Here is a 6,932-nt window from a genome sequence, read left to right as displayed (position 1 = left end):
TAATATGTATTATATATAATATAATACTGGCTATCATATATATTGTATTATAGTTTATATTATGTTATATATTTAAATTATGTTACACATAATTATTGCTGTCATATATAATGTTATTATATATTTGAATTGTTATACAAATTTATCATCTAAGGTGACTACATTATACAAAAATATTGACACATGCGTAGTCTACAAGATATTCTATATATTGCATACATACATATGTGCTGTATAGATATGCACACTCATAACTAATTATTGTCGGAGGAAAAAGACTGTAGAGCTTATAAACTTTTATTCTGAAAACACAATAGCTGTGCATTTGTTAGGATCTACCCTTTCCAATACTCACACCGCATTTAAACGGAAACCTTTAATCTCGGTCTATTTGTTGATCTTTAGATGAGCACAATCTGTATCTTTTATTTCAAAGTCATTTCAACCTATGCTAATAAGATAAAAGCGGCTACTTGGAATGTGTGGTAGAGTCTGTTAATGTTAGTGTTTTGTTGACACTAGTGCCCTAGATAATGGCATTATGCCACCATCAAAGACAAAATGAATACCAGGTTAGACATCAGTTGACACTCAACGTGGCAGTGTCCTCATTTTCACATCATTGTCTCAGCAACGTAAAAGCCAAAACTTGCAAATGTGAAAAGATTATAGTATTGAGGTCAATTTTCGTCAATCCAATTGGAACTACAGCTGTATCTTCTCCTGGAAGAAAACCAAAGGCTAAACTCTGCTTCTGGCTTTAGAAAATATGTTTACTGGCAAAGGATGCACACACCATTACACACACACACACACACACAGACACACGCACACAGAGTTTATTATGCGTGGCTACGGATGTGAGTGTGTGTGGTGTGTGTAAAACATATCCTACCATTTTTTTCTTCAATACCATTCTTGATATATCCTGATGTATTGATGTATTACTTCCTGGATCAAAACCTTCAATGAATCATTATTCTAAAATGTGAACTGGTAGTCCTCAAACTTTTAAAAACTATCACCTCCTCTAAGGTAAAACATTTTGAGAGTGTATATGGTATATTTATAAATATATATTTATAAGTAAATAATGATATATTTATAAATATATATATTTATAAATAATATGCATATATAAATAAATATATATGATAGATTTATAAGTATCAATAATATAAGTGCATAAATTTTACCAAATCTATACATTTAGTAAGCCATTAATGATCGTTCTACGAAGTTGGTCAGGAACCTTTGAAAATGGGTCATTCTAAGAAAATTAAGCGATGATTCCCTTCTTCCCTCTTTGGGAGACAATATTTTGTGACGAGTGAGAGAACTTGGTCTAAAACCAGACTGAAGTTTGGTCTAAAACCAAACTCCGCTTGTCCTGTCTTGGGATCATACTATAAATAATGTCACACAAATCATATGAATAATGATATGAGTATATCTGGATTTCTCTCTTTCTCTACTGTATGTGCATTAATATAATCAGAAAAGAACTATTTTAACAGAGGGAAAACAAATACAATGTGTGCCAGACAGGCGAGCGATGGCCCAGTAGGTGGCGCTCTCCGCTCTGTGTCAAGAAAACCAGCTAAGGCTTGAGGTGGAGAAGGGGAAGGAAAGGTCGTGGATGGGGTGACATCAGGAGGGCGTGGACGCAGGAAACGCAACCCAGGTGAGGAGCCTCTCCATCAGTCTCTCCAAATGCTCCACTCAAGCATCATCCTCCGCCTGCATACATGGCCCTCTGACCGTTGAATTTATTCTAGAAGGGAAGATAGTCCAGTTTTGTATGTCACTTCCTTCACCGGTCACTTCCTTCAGCATCCCAGAAGAAACAGAAGCAACAACCTGGATTTCACCCTCGCCCGCAGCAGTAGACAGCTTCTGACGTGAGCACATGAACATCTATTAATATCCTTGGAATCATGGTACGTCCTCTGAAAGTTAAAAACAAAAACAAAAACAAAAAAACTCTCCCAAATACCACAAGGAGAAGAATTTGTCGTATCTCAAACTGGAGAAATGTCCACTTCTTTAATATGCATTGGAGACTTGTTATATTTAGTCCTGGCAACGTCGGTTGTAGGAAAACAATTATTTCAAAGCGATGGGAAGAGAACTATGCAGAAATAGGTCAGCGTCAACTGTGGCTCTTGAAAGAAGTGAATTCTGTGATGCGAAGCCATCAGTTGGGACAGATGGCTTTTGCATCACATGGAAGTCCATGCTCCATAAAAGCTCTACTGCTCAGCTTTTGTTCCATATTTCCCTGGAAATTCTATTTGAAATCCTGTCTTACCGTGAAACAGATTGCACGGCACCACTAAAATAATTCCGCCCTGCGTTCGACTATCTTCCATATTGACCATTTTCAACCTTTCTGAGGCGTTTCTGATTTCGGAGCTGAGGAGACAAATATCCTGAAATGATGAACGACTTGAACCTGCATCTGTTTCTTAAAAGTGCGCTGGTCGAGTGAGGTTTATTTAGTGATTTTTATATGTCTGATTGCCTGCTAGCTCCTGGGACACACTCCATTTCAATTAGAAGAACTGAAGAGTTTAGCCGAGAAAGTACATACACACTAGGATCAAGAGGAGAAAAAGCTATAGTTTCAGACTGAGGCATTTTGAATGACGCAGGATTCGCCGATGACACAGAGTGACAGTCTGTTCAGAGCTGACTCCTGAAGGAAATGAGGCACCAGTCCCGCAAACACTTAGGGCAGGAGAGAAGAGGCATCCAGACAGGAGACCGGGTCAGGACCTTTACTTGAAATGAAGGCATCCTGGGGTGTTGGAATGAGTAGGGAGTGGGGAACGAATGCTGGAAATGTGAGCAGGTGCCACATGTATGACTTTGCAATCCTGGTGACACACGGACACATTCCTGTAAATTTACTGGGAAAGTACGGGCTTGAGCAGAACGATGACAGGCAGACATCTGCAGAGCACGCAGAGATCACGCCGGAGCGGGGCGGGCAGGACAGACTGTGAGGAGAGCCATGGAAAGCCCAGGCCATGGCCCCCCTGGGGGACGGGGGCGGGGAGGTGGCCCGCATGACGTGGTGAGGGAGAAAGAGACAGCCTGCTTTCCTCTGCGCTGTGCGTGTGGGACCTTACGGGCTTGGTGTCGGATGGGTGACAGCAGCTAAGGGACAGCAGGAGCCAAATGCCCACTTGGTCAGCAGACCAGTTGTCTGCAGGGAAGAAATTGAAATGTCTGTCCCAGACACCAACAAAGGGGCACCCTCTGTGATATTTGTGTGAGTCGGGGCCAAGGGTTACGCCCGAGCAGAGGCGCCTGCGAGTCCTTTCTGAAAAAAACACAATGTTTGAGCAGTAGGTGCAGGTGGAACATGCAGGATTCAGCAAAAGGCCCCAGAAGGAGCTGCTGGAAGTGTGATGGGGGAAGGAGGTGACCATGAGCTCACAGGCCGGGAGGAGAGAGCCTTCGAGGACGTGGGAAGTGGCCACCAGGACCGAAAACTGCTGGGTGGACACGTAAGCTGGGAACACAATTCCATGGAGTCGGCAGGCGTGAAGGACGTCATAGTTTTTAAAAGCAGAGCTTCAGAAAAAATGGTTAATACAGTATCCAAATGTGATCCGTCGGTAGTGTAGACTTTACGAAGTCAATAAAGATGAGGGATAAAAACAAAATTTTATATTTTCTATCTATCTGCCTGTCTGTCATCTACCTATCTATCTATCTATCTATCTATCTATCTATCTATCTATCTACCTACCTATCCATCATCTATCAATCATGTATCATCTATCATTTACCTATACCTACCGAATCTACTCATCATATATCTCTATATATCAACTATCTTTCCTTCTTTCTGTCTTCTATTTCTCTATCATCTATCTCCCTATCATGCAGCACTATACTAAAGTTATTCTCTCTATCCTCGTCAACCCTTATCATCTCTCTCTCTCTCATTTTTGAGCTTTAGCCACCGTGGATGGGAAGTGGTATTTCGTCGTGGTTTAGATTTGCATCTCCGTGGCAACTAATGAAGCCGAGCATCTTTGTATGTTCTTAATAGCCATTTGTGTATCTACGTTGGAGAAACGTTTGTTCATTTTTTTTTTCATGGCTGTTTGTCTTATTCCTCAGTGAATCTACCTTCGGCATTTCTTTTGGGGGAAGACTTAACCGATTTGCATACATGGAAGAGAGATGACTCCGTGGGCACGACGATGAACTCTGAACATCTGAAAGATGTTTGTAAAATAGATGTGCATATCCCGGCGAAGATATTCATTCCGAAATCATAAGTGTTTTTCTCTCAAAGACATAGACTGGCATAAGCTTCCGATCGTGGGTATACGGAGAAAGCAGAGTTACTAATACATGCCAAGTTCTGATGCGCTTCGGCTTGGAGAGATGCCAGCAGAGTAATCTGTGGTGTCACCGCAGAATGAAGCCTGTGCCCAAGAAAACAACGTATCATCGCATGCTTTTAGCCTCCTGTATCAGCCGTGGACTGATTCCTTTAACTTAGTAACTCTTCGGCAATGGTCTCTTTGATCGGATCGTTTACTATGAAGGTGTCACCCCCTGCTCTGGTTGACAAGACACAGATGTCTAACATTACCTTTTAATGAGTCATTCTTTTATGAAAAATTACCTCCTTTTATTAGCCCTCTTTCAAACTGCAAAATTATTGCAAAAAAAGTATATATATTCCCATGTGATGCGATCTTTTCCATTCTTTTCTACGTTCTCTTCATGTTTCTACCATGGGTATTGAAATGAAGTAGGAAAGTTCTGGCCACATAAGACAGGCTGTTTAGCCATTTCGCTCGTCGACCTCCTTGTCACGTAAGCTAATTTCGTTTCTGCGTTAGTAGCTTTTCATTCTGAAACCCGAAGCCACGCACTAGAAATGTTGACTATCGCTCAGCCTCTGTTTCCCGTAATGCGTCACGCCAATAATGTGTCTTTCATTCTTTTTTTTTTTTTTTTTTGGAAACGAAAGGGTCGCTGTGCTTTCCGCCACCCATCTGCAAAACAAGCGTTTAAATACAATCCAGCGTAAGCCAGTCGTGCCGAAATGCTGGAAACGAAAGGGTCGCTGTGCTTTCCGCCACACGAAGCTTCCCAGGGCTCGACCACCCATCTGCAAAACAAACGTTTAAATAGAATCCAGCGTAAGCCAGTCGTGCCAAAATGTAGGAGAGACTTTTCTCCTTCTGCCTCGTGCAGCCGCTGAAAGAAGCTGCCATCACGCTCCTTCTTCACATGTGTTCTTAGCCTCGTGATAAATGCCACTGATGACACTCGTGGTCCCCAGCTAGATCCTGAAATATAAATGAGCAGAGAATCTCCTCCGCTGTTTAATGGCCCAAACCGAGTTAAGCCTACGTGTCCTAATTCAGTTCTGTATGAGTCTCCTTTAGTGAGTGGCTCTGAGCTTGTTACTGCAATAAGAAACGAGAGACTTGGAACATCAAAGGAAGGGCGGGGGGGATGTTGAATGTTTTATTTAACACTATCACTGAACGGTGTATGTTTGATTAAAAGAGCAAAACCACTATTTGCATAAGTCGGTTCCAGAATTTATTCATAGCCTGGTGAACGCACGGCGCCTCTTGTAGATTGGAAAGACCTAATTAACAATGACGTTATCAGAGGAAGATTGTGAATTATTGATTTGCACGCTACAGCGGTCTTTTTTTCCCCTCGAAATAGTAGCAAATATGCCAATCCAGTTTCCCCTCGCTTCTTTCTATAGGCAACTCATGTTCCACGCCAAGTGATAGGGACCCAATTATTTTGTCCCAGCCCCAAAACTATCCTGGGTTGTATCCTAACTTTTGCCCAGACCAGTGGAACTAAAGATTCAAGGGAATTTAAGGAGGACCCAAGAGACTAACAGAATGAAACAGGACTGCATTTGAAACAACAGATCTTAGGGACTGGCTTCTGCCAGAAGTGAGGAATGTGAGCCAAATAAGACAGACACGAAGCAGAACATGGAAAAAACTCAGATGTTCGAGCAAAAACTAAGACATGTTTTTGATCCCGATAATCCATTTCCCAGCTCTGATTTACTGCCTCAGATAATTATCTGCTAGTCTTTATTTTGCTCAGACATCTGTCACTTATCATCTTTCCAATTGGAGCTCCTGCTTCCTCCTGCTGCCCTGCATTCTCGTGACTTGTTATCTATTGTTGCAGCACAAATAACAATGAGTGTGTGACTTAAGAAAACACTCATTTGTCTGTGTGAGGAATCCAGGCGTGGCTTTGTTGGGTCATGTGTCTTGGGATCCTTGCCCAAGTGCCGTCAAGCTGGAAGCCATAACTGGGGTCCGATCCAAAGTCTTGCCTAGGGAAGGATCCACCGACAAGCTCAGTCAAGCCGCTGGCAGAATTCGGTTCCTCTTGGGTTATTAGATTGAGGGTCTCAGCTGGCGTCGTGGACTGCTCGGTCTGCCATAACAAACTGCCGTAGACTGGGGGCGATTAAACAACCAGAATCATGTCTCGCAGTTCTGGATCCGGGGAAGTCCAAGGTCAAAGTGTCATCATCGACGTACGGTTTTATTCTCAGTTCTTTTCTGACATGCAGGTGGTCACCATCTCCCTTGGTGCTCACATGACTTCTTTTTTTTATATAACTGCAGAGAGACAGAAAGAGAGAGAGAGACAGAGGAGAGAGGAAAGAAGAGAGAACAGAGAGGACTCTGGTCTTTGTCTTATAAGGACAGTCCCCCATCGTGATAGAACCAGCCTCATTTAAATCTAATTATTTCCCAAAGGCTCCACCTCAAACGCCATCACTTGAGGCATTAGGGCTCCAGGAGATGAACTTGGAGGGCGAGATGCACAAATATCCAGTCCGTAACTATCACCCAGAGGCCACCCCAGTTCCCTCGTCACGTGGACCTCTGCCACATGGCTTC

This window comes from Pteropus alecto, unplaced genomic scaffold, assembly GCF_000325575.1.
Source record: "Pteropus alecto unplaced genomic scaffold, ASM32557v1 scaffold142, whole genome shotgun sequence".
NCBI classification, from domain to species: domain Eukaryota; kingdom Metazoa; phylum Chordata; class Mammalia; order Chiroptera; family Pteropodidae; genus Pteropus; species Pteropus alecto.
This window is presented reverse-complemented; position numbering follows the sequence as displayed.